Here is a 20956-nt window from a genome sequence, read left to right on the forward strand (position 1 = left end):
ACAGGCACGGATATAAATTCGCAGTTCTTGTGGCTGTGGCCGCCCTATGCACTCTTCCCTGTGGTGGACACAAACGTTAATGTACTTGTTATTATTTAAGGACACAAAAATATAGAAGGTGGCATTTTTCGCTTTCCCCTTCGAAGACTCTCCCCAGAGCTGCCAGATGAACGCCCACGCCACCTTCTCCCACCAAAGGTGGATCCGGCTAACAGGAGACTGGATCGCGACCACAGCGCGTTTGTGCCCAAGTCTGGGGAAAGCCTCATCTTAGCGAGTGGCCCTCGGCTCGTCTCGCAGATCGGCCAAGTACACGGAGGCCGCGCGGTTTCACCATTAATGCTCCTGAAGGACAATAGCTCATCAAGCCCCACCGAAAGCCCCGGACCCGTCGTGGAGCCTGGGCTGGCGGGGGATGAGGCTGAGCGACTCCTCCTAGAGGTGGTTATGTGGAGAAGGAGCAATCCCTTCTCCCTCCTCCTCCTCCCCCCCGCTACTATCCGCGGCCCAGAGAACTGCCGCTTGCCGCCATTGACACGCACAGATAGAACCCAAAGAAAGGCAAAGAGTCCTGCCCGGCACCGGCGCCGCGTGGGCCGAACCTGCGCCCGGGGAGGGGCGCGTAGAGGGCACCGGGCGCCCGGAGCAGGCGGCGCAGCACCAGGTGAGCCCGCCATGGCCATGGCATTATTGTTTAGGGTGCTCCGGGGTCTGGAAACAAAACGCGCCGCCGGGGCAGTGCAGGGGCCGGAGAGAACCACCTCTGCCTCTCCCCCGAGCCCCTGCGGGCGCACCCTCGATAGCCGACCCACCCCCTGCAAAAACAAATTCTTAAATCCAGCTGCCCAACTTGCTTCCTTGGGCGATAAAGGGGGGGCTGCTAAAGAAGTGGTCAAATTCCTGCGGCCAGCGAGGGGCCGGGGGCATCGAGGGTACTGAGGGGGTGAGGAGGAGGGATGCGAGATTCAGCAGCGGGCCCCAGGCGAGGCTGGACCCGGAGGAAGCGGAGGGCTCCTGGGAATGCGGAGTTTCGGGCGCAGGAGCGGGAGGAGGGAGGCGCCTGGCCGCCAAGGGGCACGGGGCGATGGGTGGGGGGCTGCGCAGGGCCCGAGGGAGCCCGGGGAGGGCCGCTCGGGGGCCTCTGAGGGTACCCAGGCAGGGCGCCGGCGGCTCCAGACTGACAATGGAGGGGGCGCGGAGCAGCCGGGCGGAGGTTAGGGACCCGAGTCCGGGGGCGGGCCGCGCCCGGGAAGGTCAGGCCGGGGACGCCGGGCGGCGGGGCGAGAGCTGGGGGTTGCTGCGCGGACACCCCGGCACCGCAGGCGGGCGTGCGCCCCGGGGCCGGCGCGGAAGAGGGCGCGGGGCCGGGCACTCCCCTTCGGTTCCCTTTCCGGGGCGCCCGGTGCCGACGCGCGCTGCGCTTTCACCGGGAAATGGCGGCCCCGCCGTGGCTCGCCTGGGCAGTCTGGCTCCCGCTTTGCGCGGGAAAAAATAATAATAATAAAAATATCGAAAAAGGGAATAAAAGTAAACTGGCTGCGGCACAGGAAAGGGCTCTGCCGGGCGCCGGACGCCGTGCGTATCGCTCGCGGGGCGCGGCGGTTGGGGACCAGCCCTGCCTCCCCCGGCTCCCAGCCTGCACCCCCGGCGCACCTCAGCCCCAGCCCGGCCAGCCCCCCGGATCGCCCGTGGGTGTCCTCCCCCGCCTTTCCTCGGGGGGGCGCCCTCAGTTCTTGCCCTCTTTGTTCCTTACAACAATGGCCAAAGGGGCATTGGTTCCCCAAGGGCCAGACGAGCCTCCTCCAGGAGTTTCCCGTGGCGTGCAGTGGACCACCGTGGGCCTGACTGAGGCCTGGTCCTTGGCAGGGTTTTTTGGCAACGGCCCTGGATGAGTGAAGGGATGAAAGGCGCGAGAAGAAATGGGCTGAGAAACCAAAGTGCGGGGCCCTGAGTGTTTGAGGGGACGCGATGGGAACCGTGGCTCCGCTGCCCTGATTTTAAGGGTAGTTTCCCTATCACAGCCACGCTGGAACTGAGGTGTCCGTCCAGCCTCTGTCCACCTCAGAGGAATTCAAAACAAGGGCCCAGTTCTAAGCCCCACAGACCCCAGGATCCCCTAGGGGCGATGAGCCCACCACGGCAAATAGTTTCCTCACTTTGCTCATTTGTGTTTGTTTTGAAATCCAATTGTCACCTCACTGGGCTGCACAGTTGCTACTGAAACGGTTCAATAGGTGAGAGAAAAAGAAAACATTATTAAGAGCGAGAACGTGTCTTCGTGTGTGTTGTTTTGAAACACAAACTAAGCTACACATAATTCTCAGTCCGTTTTAACACACTTCTTATTTTCAAACTAAATGTTCAGAGCTCCAAGATTTGGAAACATACTGGTGATTTTTAGAACTGTTTTAGCCTAAAATTACATATAAATAAATAGAGGCACTGCCCGGCAGAAAAGTTTATCTTGAGTCGCATAATTCACATCTTCATAACCCCCCTTTCCCGTAGCCAAATTTCCTTCTAAAACATGCCCAGTTCTCCTCTTCTCTGGTTTTTCCTACCCTACCACAGTTACACCTCACCTGGATCCATTAATTGTCAGACTTTACACATTATTAGTGGTTTCCTCTATATCAAAACTCCGTAAAAGATTTTACCTCCTTGAATCCAGAGTGTCCCGAGGATTCTGACCCTACTCCCTCACCATTCCATCTTCTGTCTGGTTCCCAGGATTTTTAAGGCGCCTCTGGTCTGCCATTTCCCAGTGGGTGGGACACCCTGCTAGCTATTGTCTGAGACAACCACATCTGTTTTCACTGCCTCCTGCCAGCAGAACAGGAGGTGAGTCCTGTCTTAGGCAACTTTAAATGAAAGGTATCTATAACTTGTTACTGGGGAGGGATGTGCAAAAATTCAGCCAACTTTCTTGAGAATGTTTTTCAACCTTAAGAAATAACCTCCAAGTTAGATGCAGTCTTGGTAAATGGAAAGTATATTGCACAGAGATTAACAAAGAACTTATGGTTAGAGATCATTCAGCAAACACTTATTGAGCACCATTCTTTTGTTGTTTGTTTTATTGTTTTGAGATAGGGGGTGTCGCTATATTGCTCAAACCGGTCTCGAAATCCTGGGTTCAAGGGGTGCACCTGTCTCAGCCTCCTGAGTATACACCAATTCTTAAACACCTCTAGATAGGGAAGGAAATGAAATAAAATATAAGGAAGTCATTGGGCCCTTCTCTCATAAAGCTTACAACCCCAAGCCTAGGAGATAAAATATACATGAAGGTAAAACAAGGTAAAAAGTGATTTTGGCAAGCTAGTGGGAAAACAGGTACTTTCATATACTGCTGACTGGTGTGTAAATTGATATAACCAATTGAAAGAGCAGTTTGGCACTATAAAATTAATAATGTGTACATTCTGTGACTCACCATTCCATTTCTCAGTATGTCACCCAAAGAAGCAGGCATCTATGAGCTCAGCATGTACAAGGATGTTCATTGCAATTTTGGTCATTCTGAAGTAGAAAACAGCCTAACAGCCGTCAACAGGGAATGGCTAAATAAACTCTGGTGCATCTGTCTTCTGGAATATTAGGCAGCAGTTCAAAAGAATGAAGCAAATCTATATATACTGAGACAGAAAAAGATCACCAAGATATACTATTAATGAAAAAAGCAAATTGCAGAACAGTACATACTATATGGTACTATTGATATTAAAACAATATAAAATTATACATCTCTGTAAGTAAAAATGCATACAAAATGGACAGAAAAAGTATAGAAGATGTCCACTAAGAGAGACAAGAACTAGAGGAATTGTCAAGAAGGGCTTTGGCCATATCATTATTAATACCCATCCATAACCTTGTTATAATATTTGAAGTTCTGTAATTTGTTTTGTTGTTTTGTTTTGTTTTGTTTTGTTTTGTTTTGTTTTGTTCTGTTGAGATGGAGTCTCACTCTGTTGTCCAGGCTGGAGTGCATTGGCACAATGTCAGCTCACTGCAACCTCCATCGCCTAGGCTCAAGTGATCCTCCTGCCTCAGCCTCCCTAATAGCTGGGACTACAAGCTTGTGCCTTCCAAAGTGCTGGAATTACAGGCGTGTGCCACCGTGCCTGGCCAAGTTCTGTAATTTGAATTAATGTATGTCTTGCTTGGATAACTAAATACAAGTAATCATTTTAAAGTGATTGATAATACGTAATGATAATACATAATTAATACATAACGATATACACAAAAAATTTACTACAACAGTTTGTAAAGGGAGAAGAGAGTTTTGGACTTGAGGGAGGGGGTTGGGCTAGGCTTCGTAGAGAACATGGCAGGATATGGATGAAGAATGGTAAGGGAGTGAGGCAGGTGGAAGGAAGCTGGATGCAGATGCTGTGTTCCAGCTAGTCCTCGTTCTTCAACATGATTATGAGATTCCCTTGCAAGGCTGAGAGTCCTGGCCTAGCCTACCCTGCCAAGGTTCAGGTTGAAGGGTGAACTAAAAGAACCCTCACAATTTTTTTCATTGCCATTTAAGTCTGTGACCACCTTAAATTCTATATATAGAAGAAAGAGAAAAACGAACCAGTAGAGAAGTATGTGAGTTCCAGTATGGTATTGGAAGATCATGTTTTTAAAAGGAATGTAGTAAAATCTTGAAGATAGAATTTTTTTCCCCAATATACACTGGGATGTATATTGGGAATTAGGTTGGAGGGAAAGATAAGTGTTTGGGAGGATAATTCATTTCCCTCAAAAAATCACAAAAGAGACCTTTTGAAACAAAATATTTAAGGCTGGTTTCATTTATTCAAACACTAGTTGAAGGAATATTTATTGAATATCAACTGTGACCTAACACTATGCTAGGTGGCATCTGGGGGTAAAACATGCAATAGTGTGTTGGAAGAACAGCCCAGTTGCAGCAGTTGAGGTAAGGGGGCTGGTTCTAGTTTGGTCTCACAGGCCGTGGACAAGTCATTCAATGAGCACGTTCCCTTCCAAGCCATTCCTTTCATTGTAACTACATTTGGGTGGGGGCGGGGGGTGGGAGAATGCTAAATGATTGATCACTCAAGTCCCTTTCAGTCTTAGATTATGATTTTGTGAAATCCTGTGATTTCCAACATTGCAATGACTATGAATTCAGGCAGATGGAATTTGGAGACTACAGGATTAGACCGAGGGGATCTGAAAGTGCCCAGCCTTGGGAAAAACAAAACTATTTGCTGTCATGAGGGTTCTCAGCAGATGATGTGGCTCTCAGGGTTTTCCTAGAGTTAAACTTTCATTATTATCCCTTTACACACATACAACCTCAAGTACCATAATAATTGTAGCAGTTGGTTTTGAAATAGAGTGGACAAAGAGGCAGAAATATGCCCAATAAAATGTCAGATTGCATTTCATGAAAATAGTTCTCTATAATGATTTCTTTTGTGGAAATAAATCACAGTAGTTAATGTTTATTAAATGTCTGCTACCTGCCAGGTACTGTTCAAGCACCTTACATGTATTAACCCATTTAATTCTGACAGCAGCCCTATAAGTAGGTACTGTTACTACATCAATCACAGGAAAACGAAATGGTGGGGGGATGGTGAAGAACATGACCCAAAGTCACCACACAAGGGACTCCAGGCCAGGCAGCCTGACCCCAAAGCCTTACATCCTTATGCCCATGTGGTAAGAGAGGAGCTGCTAGCTTTCCAGTGATTCTCAGATGATGCTCAGCTTAATGTTTGTCTAGGCAAATTTTTATTTTCAAAACTTATTTGTCTCACTACTTTATCCAACTATGACAAATGAAAGAAAGAATATGAGACTGAGCCACAGAACTCTGTACTTTAAACTGTCTTGTCACAAAGTATTAAATAAGATAAATTTGGTGGTTTCTCTGAAGCCCTTACTGTTCATTTATCCATCTCACCATCCATCATACTTTGCCCGATTTATTTGACTGGCATTGCCAATTTGGACTTGGAATGGAGTAAGTAATTCAAGTCAAAATTCTCATGCTTTGATAGAAATATGCATAGACCACCAGTGTACAGACATTTACTCCAACTGATTCTGAGATGTCAGAAGGGTTAGATACACTGACCACATTTATTCACTCAAAGTTACAACACATGATCTGGCCAAAGATTTAGGGGTTGTTTCTGGATATGAAAGGCGGTCCTGATGATAAGAGTTTAGATGCCCAAATCTGGGATATTTCTATGACAACAGGATAAAAGCAGCACAAGATAAAATCAAACTTACCCTGGAACCCAGGCCCCATGCTGGCTGGGCTGGCACTGCCAATTTTATACACACACACACACACACACACAGAGAATTTTGTAACTTGTATTTTGCACTCCTGCCTTCACTGCTCAATAAGACCATTAAAATTAAATAGTGGTGGTGGACCACAAAGAGGCAAACCCCAATAGCTTATACAATATGCAACATAAACTTTTAGGTCAGGTGGTAATTCACTGGGTTGCTCATCCGAGTGGTAAACTTCCAAATTGAGCTTTCTTGCAGAATTTCAATGAAGTGATCATTGACTTAAGTCCCCCGTACCCCCACCACCCCACCAACAACCCTATCACCACTAAACTGAATTTTCACCTCAGCTGTTCCGTAGTAAACAATGTAGATTATTGTTTTGGGGTGAAGAAAAGGCAGTCCTAGATATAAAATCAAGCAGATTTTTTCAGGTCCAGTTTTTCTTTTCTATGGTTATCCTGGGTGAAGAAATAGCAACTTCAAAGGAAAGATCCTGTGAATGTGACTTACTTATCCTAGTTGCTCCATCTCTGTGAATGTAAGTGACGGGTGGGGCTCAGAGGGAGTCTGTTTTGAGCATCTTATAGGTTGGAGAGGACCTCAGAGGCGAGCTGGTGCATTGGTTCTCAGGTGGGGCTCCACAGAACCCAGTGCTCCTTGGAGGCCCAAGGCAGGAAAGGTGGGGACCAAGCTGTTGAAGTTCCCAGGCACTTGCCCACTCCAGCGAGGACAGCTCCCCTTGCATCTCTTTTATATATTAAAGCATAATTTTTTTTTTTTTTTTTTTTTTGAGACAGAGTCTCACTCTGTCACCCAGGCTGGAGTGCAGTGGCGTGGTCTTGGCTCACTGCAACCTCTGCCTCCTGGGTTCACGATTTTCCTGCCTCAGCCTCCTAAGTAGCTAGGATTACAGATGTGCGCCATCACACCTGGCTAATTTTTGTATTTTTAGTAGAGACAGAATTTCACCATGTTGGCCAGGCTGGTCTCGAACTCCTGACCTCAAGTGATCCTCCCGCCTCGGCCTCCCAAAGTGCTGGGATTACAGGCGTGAGCCACCACGCCTGGCCTCCTACAAATTTTTGTTCAAGCAAAAAGGGAGCCCTAAAAGGTCTACTGGTTTGCCTACAGGCCACAGCTAGTCACAGCCAAACTGGAGGCTCCCTCCCCATGGTCTACCACACCTTCCATTCTACCACCTTGATGCCCCCTTGAGCTTTGGCAGGTTTCACCCACAGAGGGGATGGTGTGGTGTGGCCAGTGGCTGGTTACACCCACAGAGAGGATGGTGTGGTGTGGTGTGGTGTGGTGTGGCCAGTGGTAGCCCTTAGCTGAAGCAGCTGATACAACGTGCCGGGGCCCAGGAGCTACAGGGGACCCACACACGCATAACCAGGGAGCAACACTGTCAACAGCACAGAACACAGAACTGCAGCAAAAGACCCAAGCCACTTTTCCCCACAGTGCAGCCACTGCCTGAGGACTGACAGCAGGGCCAGGTGCGGTGGTTCACAACTGTAATCCCAGCAGTTTGGGAGGCTGAGGCAGGCGGATCACTTGAGGTCAGGAGTTGGAAACCAGTCTGGCCAACATGCCGAAAACCCATCTCTACTAAAAATACAAAAATTAGTGGGGCACAGTGGTGGACGCCTGTAATCCCAGCTATTTGGGAGGCTGAGGCAGAAGAATCGCTTGAACCAGGGAGGCAGAAGTTGCAGTGAGCCAAGATCGCACCACTGCACTCCAGCCTGGGTGACAGAGCCAGACTCTCTTAAAAAAAAAAAAAAAAAAAAAAAAAGAAAGAGAAAAAGAGAAAAAAGGACAGACAGCAAGAAAAACTGGGTAGGGAGGTGCAGGCAGAGGAAGGGATGGAGGAAGAGGGTTTCCAGAGCAGTCTGTTGTTCTAGCTTTGAGAGCAGACAACTGGCCCCACTGATGTACTCAGTTGCCCAGCAAACATGGATGTCTCTGGAAGCCCCTGGTGGATGAGGCTCACCAAGGCATACAGCCCACCTGCTGTCTGGTACTGGAACATTCACCCTAGACCCTAAGGGTGCTCCTACACACCTCTACTCGCATTTGGAAATCTCATCTTGGCTCAGACAAAGCCAGTGCCCTGCTCAGAGAAGTAAAGAAGGTGCTGCTTATAACAATAAACTGCATTACTAATTTGGATCTGTTAGATTTGCAGGAAACAAGATAGTTTACCCACTGTTATACTTGATAAAGAACTTATTTAAATTAAAAGAAAATCTTGGTCAAGCTGGTCTCAGTGGCTCATGCCTATAATCTCAGCACTTTGGGAGGCTAAGGTGGGAGGACGATTTGAACTTAGGATGTCAAGGCTGCAGTGAGCTATGATTGGGCCACTGCACTCCAGCCTGGGTGACAGAGACTCTGTCTAAAAAAAAAGAAAGAAAAAAAAGAGAATATTGGTTTAAAGAAACCAGACTACTTCGTCTTTTTATGAAGGCCATCAGCATGTTAAATAAAGTTTATTCTTTCTCCCCAAAAGCAATTCATTCAATAAGGGCACGTGCTAAGGGGTTTTTCTTTCTTTCCTCTCCTCCCTTCTGAGATCCCAGTATAATTTTAAATATTGTTTATGGAAATCCCACTGTTCCTATTTGTCAAGCCTCAAAGAACAAAAAGACAAGAAGAGACCAGGCTGGACCCAGTGAGGGTGTTTTTGTTTTGTTTTCTGTGAATGAATAGATTCAGGAAGGCAGACTGGTTCATTTTCTGGTTGGCTTTCTTTAGGAATGCATTGCTAACTCAGATTCAAAGAAAACTGAAATTATTTTTATTCATTTCTCATCCAAGTACCACAGGTGGCCAAACATATTTATATTAGAAAATAGCGTAAGGCTAATAATAAAGAAACAAGCTACATTATAGATCAAAAACTTCTGCTTTTCTCTTTTTTAAAACAACCATAGCTCAGGTTCAACAGAGACAACAAAACATGTTAAAATGTCTTAGTATCCTGCAGTAGCAGCAGATATCCTAAATCTATCCCTTAAACCCCCCTACCCCTTGTCCCAAGCTCCTCTAGAGTGACCCCACATGCTCTGCCTCTGAATGACAATGTGCCGGCAGTTGAACTTCCCGCTCCACGATGTGACTTGAAATACTTTTTTAAAAGGGAATGATTTGTTATTCAATAGTATAATTTAAATAAATTGGATTAATGCTTGGTTCTAACATTCATGGTTGGTTAATTTGGTTAATTTGATCTGCGTGTCATTTTGATGAAATTGCATTTGATATAGCCCTTTACGTTATAAATTGTTAATGTGCTTTAACATATATGACGATAAAATTATTGACTATTCTCATTCACTTAAAGGTGGCCTTGAAAGAAAATGGTTTGGAAAGTATTATACTATAATGATTTGCCCTTGGAGTTCATAAATAGAAGTGTAATAGAGCCAGTGATTTAGCTTGTATTACTGAAAATGGTTTTTACAGCTACAAAATAATGCTAACAAACTATTATTATTTTAATACAGTACTTAGGGTAACACACCAAAATACAGTCAAACTCTATTAGGTGGGAAGCTAAGATTTTTTTCATACCCTTTAAAATATATTTCAATGTATAGTTAATATATTTATATTGAATCCCCTCATTTCCTACCTAGTTTTGTTTTATTTCCTCTCAATGTATTCTCCCAAAGGATTATTTTGAACTGACAAAGATGCTTCATTGCAGTGTCTCCATCACTTTTCATAAATATTTACAATATAAAATATTCTGAAGCACAATACCACAGATTAGGGAAATATCATAGGGGATAAGAATGAATAAATTGAATAAATTTCAGCAATTTTAAAACAGTACACGAGTCCATTAGGGATGACACTGTGAATTTCATGTTCATGAAAACAATGTTTAAAGTTTTTTTTTAAATTTCAATTCCATCATTAAAAGCTCTAAGATCTCTTATTTCTAGATTTAAAATAATGTATGATGAAAGCATTTTGATTTGCATACTTCTGAAGAGAATGATCTCTAAAGAGTGCTTTAAAATAAGCTGTCTTGTGATTCTAGATCCTTTGTCAAGGTGATTCATCGGTGTGACTGAACCCCACCTGTGACACCCTGGCCTATAATTATAGCTCCCAATCCTCAAATTACTGACTGCTGTCTCTTTTTCAAAGCCTCGTTGTAGAAGCTTGACTGTAGAAAAAAATGGTCATTTAAGTCAGGATGCTGTTGTATGTTCTCACCCATAAGTGGAAGCTAAACTATGAGGGTACAAAGGCATCAGAACGACATAATAGACTTTGGGTACTCAGGGGAAAGGTGGGAAGGGGGTGAGGGATAAAAGACTACAAATCAGGTTCAGTGCACCAAAATCTCACAAATCACCACTAAAGAACTTACTCATGTAACCTAATACCACCAATAAAAAATTTAACAAAAACAAAATAAATAAATAAATAAATAAATAAATAAATAAATAAATCAATCAATCAATCAGGACGCTGGAGGTGTCAATGGCCCACCTTGCTGGCTGGCAGAGGGTTTGTTGCAGCCCTCCACAGTTTACAAAAAAAATAAAAATGTGGAGAAGTTGAGGTGTAAAATATTGCTCACTGTATAACAGCTCCTTATACTTGATAAAGAAATTATTTGAATAAAAAGAAAATATTGGTCTAAGGAAACCAGACTATTTTGTCTTTTGATGAAGGCCATCAGGGTGTTAAATAAAGTTTCCTGTTTCTCACCAAAAGCAACTCATTCAATAAGGGCACATGCTAAGGGGTTTCCTTTCTTTCCTCTCTTCCCATCTGGGATCACAGTATAATTTTAAATATTGTTTATGGGAACCTCATATGCTGTAATTGTGCAAATACAGACACACTGAGTTGGATTCTATTCTATTAAGGAGTCTTTATCGTCTCTTGATACAAAATTTTATATTCTTCAATTATCTCAAGACCGGTTAGTTTTCAGGGACTCACCTGGTGATGAAGGTGATCTTAATTTTTTAACATGACATTATTACTCAATTATAAAACAGTTGAGCTGTTTCTCCTCAGCAGCATACTCATTTCTAGGCTAATCCACAAATGAGGTTTGTTAAAATGTTAAAGTAAAATGACATTTTCAGTTTCCAGTTCAAAATGATGGACTGAGCACATGTGCTTTCCTTCAAATCCCTCCTCTCCAGAGCCACAGAAATAATGGTAAAGAAGTACAAATAAAATAAACAATAACAAAGGGGTAGGGGCTGGTGTGGTTAGTCAACAGCAGATGGGAGATTTCAAGAAATTTCCAGAAGACTGAAAGTGCATAAGAACATATGCACGTCACAGGGGAAGCCACGACTGAGAGTAAAAGCAAGAGGGAACTGCGGCGAAGGTGGGGAGGGTGATAAGCGGGGACTCATTGAAGGTCTGTTTCCAGGACAGCTCGGTGAATTGTCCTTTCTCCCTCCTTTACTACTAGAAGAGTTTCCAGCAATTTGGTGTTTAGCCCTTAAGCTAACAATCTGAGAGTTCTTCTCTAAAGCAATCAAACAACTACAAGAGGCTGGGCATGGTGGCTCATGCCTGTAATCCCAGTATTTTGGGAGGCCAAGGCAGGCAGATCACCTGAGGTCAGGAGTTCGAGACCAGCCTGTCTAACATGGTGAAACCCTGTCTCTACTAAAAATACAAAAATTAGCCAGGTGTGGTGGCAGGCTTCTGTAATCCCAGCTACTCGGGAGGCTGAGGCAGGGAGAATTGTTTGAACCCGGGGGACGGAGGTTGCAATGAGCCAAGATTGTGCCACTGCACTCCAACCTGGGTGACAGAACAAGACTCCATCTCAAAAAAAATTAAAAAACTACAAGGCACACGTAGAATTTCTAGGATAAATATCGCACCACAAAATAAAGCTCCCCGCTCATTCTGGCATTTGGGGATTCTCAGTTCCTAACTGGACACCCTAAAGCCATGCCTACTGATGTGGTTTGGCTGTGTCCTCATCCACGTCTCAACTTGAATTGTGTCTCCCAGAATTCCCACATGTTGTGGAAGGGACCCGGGGGAGGTAATTGAATCATGGGGGCTGGACTTTCCTGTGCCATTCTGCTGATAGTGAATAAGTCTCACGAGATCTGATGGGTTTATCAGGGGTTTCTGCTTTTCCTTCCTCCTCATTTTTCTCTTGCCGCTGCCACGTAAGAAGTGCCTTTTGCCTCCCGCCCTGATTCTGAGGCCTCCCCAGCTATGTGGAACTGTAAGTCTAATGAAACCGCTTTTTGTTCCCAGTTTTGCGTGTGTCTTTATCAGCAGTGTGAAAATGAACTAATACAACTAGCTCCTAACTGGACACCTAAAGCCATGCCTGCTAATTAGCATGCCCTGCACACACACACCCAGAGATCCCAAACGGGAAGCATGCCCACCAAACAATGGTTGAAGAATTGAAGAAAGCTCTTCTATCTGCCTATAATCATCAACCTTGTCCTTCATTTTTTTTTTTTTTTTTTTTGAGACAGAGTCTCACTTTCTCGCCCAGGCTGGAGTGCTTGAAAAAGGATCGTTGCAGTGGCAGGACCTTGGCTCACTGCAACCTCTACCTCCCAGGTTCAAGTGATTCTCCTGCCTCAGCCTCCCAAGTAGCTGGGATTACAGGCACGCACCACCATGCTCAGCTTTTGTATTTTTAGTAGAGGTAGGGTTTTGCTATGTTGGCCAGGCTGGTCTTGAACTCCTGACTTAAGTGATCTGCCCACCTCAGCCTCCCAAAGTGCTGGGATTACAGGCGTAAGCCACCATGCCTGGCCTTGTCCTTCATTCTTAAATACAAACGCATAGCCAAAGATCACCAGACATTTAAGAAAAGCCTACATGAAAGTGAAAGATGAAAATCAATCAATCAATCAATAGAACAACTGCCTGATAAAATAATTTAGAGGACAGAAGATAAATTTAACACATTCTAATTAGTTTCAGAAAGATTTGAAGACATGGTGCATTCATAAAAGTACAGGATGCTATAAAAAAGGAATAATCTGAGAACAAAAAGAGCTCTTGGAAATTAAAAATACGATTACCAAAATTAGATAAAGACTGAAGAAAAAATAGAAGAAAAAAGATAAGAGACTTGGACTATTAATCTAGGAGATCCATTACCTGGTTTACAGGAATCTCAGTAAGAGACAAAGAAAGGGGGTATTGGGAGAAATAAAGAAATTGGCAGTGGGTCAAGGGGGGAGGGATAATCAAAGACATAATAGAAAAAAAAATTCCATGTTATAAAAGTCTAAGTTTTCAGGTTGAACCAACTTATTGCCAAATGCTGAGCAGGGTTCAATGACTTCAAAATATTGAAGCAAAATGATTTTGACACTAAACATGATAATACTCTACTAAATGATAACCTAAAGATCTTTCAAGTAAGATAGTTCTGTTTCTGTAAGAAAACAAAGTTTAGGCCAGATGTGGTGGCTTATGCCTTTAATGCCAGCACTTTGGGAGGCTGAGATGGGAGGATCACTTGAAGCCAAGAGTTGACAGGCAGGGGGATCACCTGAGGCCAGGAGTTCAAGACCAGCCTGGGCAACATAGTGAGACCCCATCTCTACAAAAAAATTAGCTGGGTGTGGTGTACACCTATAGTCCTAGCTATTCAGGAGGCTGAGGTAGAGGATTGCTTGAGCCCAGGAGGTCAAAGCTGCAGTGAGCCATGATTATACTACTGCACTCCAGCCTGGGTGACAGAGCAAGACTGTCTCAAAAAAAGAAAGAAAGAAAACAAAGTTTACTTCCCTGTCCTGTTTCTGAAGAGTTACGTCAGGTGGATACTAACAAAACAAGGGAGAAAACCAAGAAAGAGGAAGTCATAGGGCCAAGGATGAACAGAGAAGATAGGTCCCAGAAAGACCAGTCCCAGGAAGACCGCTGGCTAAAACAACTCCATTCCAAACTGGAGCTGGAGGTCAGAGGGCTTTGAAAATAACCCCTCTGCAAAGGGTTCTCTGGGAAAAACAGGGTCTCTACAAAGAACAATGTGATTGAGAAGCTGAGTGATTTTGAGGACATGGTAAAGGAACATCTTTTGTCAACACAGAAAAATACAGTCCACGTTCCTATTTGTGGATCCTATATTTGTGAATTTGCCTACATGCTAAAATGTATTTGGAGCCCCCAAATCAATACTTGCGGCACTTTCATTGTCATTCTAAAACACGCACGTACACAGAGCAGCAAAACATCTTAGTCGCCACAAGCACACCTTCCCAGCTGAGGTTGCACCAGGTGACTGCCTTCTTGTTTCAGCTCACACTGCAATCAAGTGCCCTTTCCATGCCCTATTTAGTGCCATGTTTTTCACATGTTTGTGCTTTTTGTTGGTGATTTTGCTGTTTAGAATGGCCCCCAGGTGTAGTGCTGAAATGATGTCTAGCATTCCCAAGTGCAAGAAGGCCATGATGTGCAAGCTTCCTTCAGGCACGTGTTACAGTGCTGTCAGCCGGAAGCTCAATGTTAATGAGTCAACAATATCTATTAAACAAGTTGTCTTTGAACACAAACATACATAAAACAAGGTGAAGTATTGATTAGTTGATGAAATGTTGTGACCAGAGGCTTGTAGGAGCCTAACCCTGTATTTCCCCTAAGCGCAGTTTTTCAGTTTTTGCTAATTCTGTGTTTCTGACTACTTTATAGAACATAACTACCCCACATATTGAGAATCAACTATAATTAATAAATTCAGGGTTAGAGAGGAGCTATACAAGAAAGACATGGTCCAAATGTGAAGCCACGGAAAATGTGGAATGGTTTTGAACATCAGGTTTTCAGAAAAAAAAAAAGAAAAATTCTTCTTGACATGAGGACTCAAGGATTCCGATGCTGGACCACAGAGAAGAAACTGTGATGCTAGCATCACGCTTGATTCTGCAGAAAATATTTACAAATGTGATGAGCACTATACTCAGTTCTGCAAGGAACAATATTTAGAAAGTCTTAACCATGTAAATGGAGTTTAACTTTCAAAATAAATCTAGAGTCAAAATGTGAATGATTTTATTGTGATTATAGAATAAAATATATATGTTATGAACTAAGACAATAGCAAGTATAGAAGACAGAGGTAGAGCTTAGGGAGGTGATGTAGGGAGGAGAGGACCAGGGAAAGATTAGGGCGCTCATATCCTCATCTCATATGATGATGACATGAGAGATAATCCCCAAAGTTGATGAAGTCAGAAACAGAGATTGGAGTGTACAGTATTACTTCAAGTTTCCAAGGCAATCAGTGGGGAAATAAAACTGAAAAAATAACTGTCAACAATTGAAAAGGGAGGAGGAAGGTGGGTTAAGGCCTCATCCTTCTTCGGCACAGGTAGAGACTGTCTAAAAATGAAAATACATCAAGAAGTGGAGGTATAAGCATGAGAGTTTTGGAGGTAGCCACCAGAACTGAAATTAACCCTTGTCACCTGTACTTGTCTCTTTCAATGAGACCAATGAGTGAGAAACTGTTGCTCTTCATTTTATACATTTTGGTTTCTTTTTGCTATTTTTTTTTTTTTTACTTTGTGCAAATATTCCTCAGATTTAAAGATAAACTCAAAATATTTAAATAATTTCTTTAACTTTCTTGTTTTCCTTGCTTTAGGGTAACCTTGAGCAAGTCAGAAGTATAGGTTTAAGCTTGTTGGTGGTGGGCCCTAGCATAGAAATTCCCTCACTTTCTCAGAGTTCTTAATGTCTCCAGCATGTTCTGGATACCACTAGGGCAGAGGAAATGCCTGCCTGTTCCATTTATGAAGTGTTGAACCCAAACAACTTAATAAGTTTTCGTGTTCTAACATTGTACTAGCCATTTGGGAAAATAATACACATGAATTAAAAGGAAAAAGTATTCTTATTCTGTTCTTAAATAACCACAATGAATTACAAATAGGATGTGTACATCTGTTGGGCACTGCACAGGTACCCAGACCTTGGAGTCAGATTGGACACTGCCACCCTCATTTTCTGTTCTGTATTGACTTTCACCCAACACTTGCTTTTAATCACAGCAACAGCCAAAAACCCAGCTTTGCAAGAAAAAAATGGCATCATCTAAAGGAACATAGTGCACCCTACTGTTGAAACTGAACCATCGGGAGCTGGTAGTGGTGGGGTCTCACAGAGGCCAACTATGGCTGTATTCAAGGGAAAGCTTAAACCTTCCTGCAGTGCTTCTGTGGGTTTGTTGATTGCCCCAGTGTACCCTGGTGCACAATTTGGGAACCATAGCTCTGACATCTATTTGAAACTTCATTTTGGTCTGTCAGGCAACTTCACTGGAAAATATTGGAGGACAAGGGTCATATAAATTTAACAACATCTAATGTAGTTTCTTGTTCAATAATAAATGCTCCATAAATACTGTCTTACATTGAATCTATGATGGTATCGATTGCAAGAGGCATACCAACTTCTAGAGACAGTAAAATGTTAAAAAATAAAAGTGCATCATAAAATCAGTGAAATACGGTAGTTATTTGAATAGTCTGGTGTGAGTTTATTGCCCGTGTCTGAGTCAATGCTGCAACTTCATATTTACCCGGTGTTATATATAAAATCTAACCTGTCGGTGTTGTTATGGGCTTAAAAGCTAAACCTAGAAATAAATCCTGAAACAACAGAGTCTGAATACGCCCTCTTCCCCAGCACACACAAGACCAATGATGTGCTTCCACTTGCTGTGCTCCTGGGGGTTGGGGGGAACAAGCCAGGAGCCCTACATTCTCTCTCTTCTTCTCTGAGTCTGGAGTTTTACCTCCCTGTTTCTCACCGTTAACATGCTTGAAATGCTCTGATCCACTCTACTAATAATTATAAGACTGTATACCTTGGTCTTTCTGCTATGAAAGGACAGGTACATTGCAGATCCAGGGTTTGTCTGGTTTCCTCTATATCCCATGTGTGTCTGGGAAGATGGGGCCACCTGAACAGAGCCGCATGGTCTCCAGGGATTGCCCACACGGTGTCTCTGAGGACACCAAGAGGTGCGTCCAGCCATATTCACTCTCCAAACGTGTAAACTTAGTGTATCGTAGTCCTTAAGCTTTGCCTAATCAGAGTGAAATTGTCTTAGAGCAGAAATTGTTTCCTTCAGGCTAATACTTAAATGTTTAAAATTTGTTTCCCTCAGGCTAATACTTAAATGTTTACATTTAAGTATTAGCCTGAGGGAAACAAATTTTCACCTTGCAGTGGTTCTTTTTAGACAGTAGGCCTACACCGAGACTCCAATTACCAGGATGTGGATAAAAACCCATTCAAGTTTTTGACTCCTGACTTCCCAAGACGGAATAGAGTTGGAGGAAAGGGTGGCCTGGGAAAGAAGGAAGTTCAGAGTTATAATTTATCATAACTCCAGGCATAATCCAGCACAGGCTTTGGGGAGAAGTGGTCTTTAGAAAGCAGGGTCTTCTCTGGAGTGGCCCCAGAGGCTCAGCACTTCCTGCCGTCGGTGGGCTCTGATAGATGTAACATGTCAGCTCCATCAGCCCCTCCTTGCTTCCCCTAGGGATTCCTGGATGTGCTCTAATTCTTACTGTCCGTGTGCGGGGACCTCACAGCCCTGAGTCCCCAGGAGGGCCTGGGAGATAGGTGCCTGGCTGCTTAAATTCCACACAAGACCTGAAAAGATGGGTTTGGCAGGCATAGAGAACTCTCCAGTCCTGCTTAAAATACATGCGTAAGTCAATCCATCTCACACTTAGACTTCAGATGGAGCTGCATCCCCCACCCAGGGGAATCCCTCTAAGGCCGTCACTTAGAGGGAAGTCTGGAAGCCACAGAGAGAAAACCTTGTTATAAAGTACCATGTTCGAGATGATTCTTACATTTAGGTTCTTTTTTACAATGTGCAGGTGGTATGTTTCTCTACTTGTTCCTACTTTGATTTTCCTTACTTGGCTATTTTATCTTCATGAGTGTTGGGTTTTGTTTGTTTGTTTTTGAGACGGAGTTTCGCTGTTGGTGCCCAGGCAGGAGTACAGTGGTACAATCTCGGCTTACTGCAACCTCCACCTCGCGGGTTCAAGTGACTCTTTTGCCTCAGCCTCCAGAGTAGCTGGGATTACAGGCACCCGCCACCACGCCCGGCTAATATTTTGTATTTTTAGTAGAGTCGGGGTTTCATCATGTTGGCCAGGCTCAAACTCCTGACCTCAGGTGATCCACCCACCTTAGCCTCTCTAAACGTAGGGATTACAGGCATGAGCCACCGCACCTTGCCTCTTCATGAGTGTTTTAGGCATCCGTCCCCTAAAGTCACTTGCTTTTCTTATACTCCTAGTCCTAAGTTCAATTTTTAGGGCAATTTGTGACTTCTCTTGGCGGCTAATAGTAGGAAAGTCCCTAAATGGCTTTATCCTGCATACCTAGTCATTCTCTGGCTGTTTTGAGGAAAGTGTGTGTGTGTGTGTCTGTGCGCACGTGTGTGTGTGCATGCATGTATGTGTGAGCACGTGCGTGTATGCGTGTGTGTGCGCGTGCATGCATGTGTGTGTGTGCGTGCACACAGGGGGTGTCCCTGGCCTTGTGGTGTTTGTACTTCATGTAGCATTCTCTGGTGGAAGCATGGTAGGGAGAGATTAAGACCAGCCAGCACACACCATATTCACAGAGCACGTCCACCCTGTGATGGGCTTTTCGGGTGGTTTTCTTGACAACCAGACTTACTAATCATCCTCCAATCCCACTTACCGTTAACTGAGAAAAGCACATAATTGGCTTAGGAGAGTCACTAATGCACCTTTATGAGCCTGCGTAGGCTCTTAAGTCTTTAGAACCGACTGCTTAAAGAGCCTAAGCTTCTCTACCAAAATCATTGAAAAGTGCCTTTCAGAAAAATCAGGATGTTTAAGAGCAGAACAACTGTAAGGATGTTAGCCACCTGCCCTGTTTTACAGATGAGGCCACTGAGGTCCAAAAAAATAACATGAAGCTCACATAACTACAGTCATGCATCACTTAACGAAAGGGGTACATTCTGAGAAATGCATCGTTAGGTGATTTTGTCATTGTGCAAACAGCATAGAGTGGACTTCACAAATCTAGATGGTACAGCCTCCTGCACACCTAGGCTATAATCCTATGATCTGTTGCTTCTAGGCTACAAACCTGCTCAACATGTTACCATACTGAATACTGCAGGCAATGGTAACACAGTGGTAAGTTTTTGTGTCTCTAAACTTAGAAAAGGACAGTAAAATACAGTATAAAATGTAAACAGCAGTACACATGTATAGGGCACTTGCCATGAATAGAGCTTGCAGGACTAGAAGTACTCTGGGTGAGTGAGTGAGTCATTCAGTGATGAGTGAGTCATTCAGTGATGAGTGAATGTGAAGGCCTGGGACATTATTGTACACACTGTAGACTTCATACCGTACATGTAAGCTACACTACATTTAAAAGAGAATATTTTCCTTAATAATAGATTAACCTTATCCAATAATAAATTTTCCAATAATAAATTAACCTTAGCTTACTGTAATTTTTTTTACTTTATAAACTTTTTAAACTTTTTAAACTTTTTGACTTTTGTAATAACACTTAGCTTAAAACACAAATACATTGTACAGCTACATGTATTTTCCTTCTTTATAGCCTTACTCTATAAGCATTTTTCTATTAAAATTTTTTTAACTTTTTAAACTTTTGTTAAAAAAAAATAAGACACATACACATTAGCCTAGGCCTACACAGAGTCAGGGTCATCAATAACACTGTCTTCCACCTTCACATCTTGTCCACTGGAAAGTCTTCAGGGACAATAACACGCACGGAGCTGTCATCTGTAATAATAATGCCTCCTTCTGGAATACCTCCTGAAGAACCCGTTTAAGGCTGGTTTACAGTTAACTTTGTTTTTAATAAGTAGAAGGAGTACCAGTAACATAGTCATTTGTTATCAAGTATTATATACTATACATAATTATATGTGCTAGACTTTTATATGACTGGCAGCACGGTAGGTTTGTTTACGTCAGCGTCACCACAAACACATGAGTAAGGCATTGTGTTACGCCGTAGGATGTCACTAGGTTGGCCGGGTGTGGTGGCTCACACCTGTAATCCCACCACTTTGGGAGGCTGAGGAGGATGGATCCCTTGAGGTCAGGAGTTTGAGACCAGCCTGGCCAACATGGTGAAACCTCGTCTCTACTAAAAATACAAAAATTAGCCAGGCGTAGTGGTGCACGCCGATAGTCCCAGCTACTTGGGAGGCTGAGGCAGGAGAATCGTTTGAGCCCGGGAGGCAGAAGTTGCAATGAGCTGAGATTGCACCACTGCACTCCAGCCTGGGCGACAGAGCAAGACTCCTTCCCAAACAACAACAGCAGCAACAACAACAACAACAACAACAAAAAGATGTCACTAGATCATAGGAATTTTTCAGCTCTGTTATGATCTTATGGGACCAGCGTCATATGTGCGGTTGTTGTGGGGTGCATTACTGTAGTTATGTAGAAGTGGCGCTATGTCCAGGACTTTCTGTTCCACAGTCCTGGGCTCCTTCCACTATAGCAAGAGCCACCTCCATTTAGAGCACCACAACCCAGCTAGCAAACACGTGCTATGTGAGGACAGGGACAACTTAGCAATGCTGTCTGTTTCCCCTCTTTCCTGTGACAGTGCTGACTAACAGCAGGCCCTCCAT

At 43.8% G+C, this 20956-nt stretch overlaps 1 protein-coding gene across 1 annotated transcript in view; it reads left to right on the forward strand.

The window, feature by feature from the left end:
* Nucleotides 1–207: 207 nt before the first annotated feature.
* The window catches only part of MACROH2A2 (macroH2A.2 histone), a 59924-nt gene continuing 39175 nt past the window's right edge, over nt 208–20956 (forward strand). The window contains exon 1 of the mRNA XM_055274559.2: nt 208–664. The gene's annotated coding sequence lies outside the window, so the exon portion shown is untranslated. The remainder of the gene's footprint in view (nt 665–20956) is intronic.

The sequence above is a fragment of the Symphalangus syndactylus genome, chromosome 4 (genome assembly GCF_028878055.3).
Source record: "Symphalangus syndactylus isolate Jambi chromosome 4, NHGRI_mSymSyn1-v2.1_pri, whole genome shotgun sequence".
Taxonomy (NCBI): Eukaryota; Metazoa; Chordata; class Mammalia; order Primates; family Hylobatidae; genus Symphalangus; species Symphalangus syndactylus.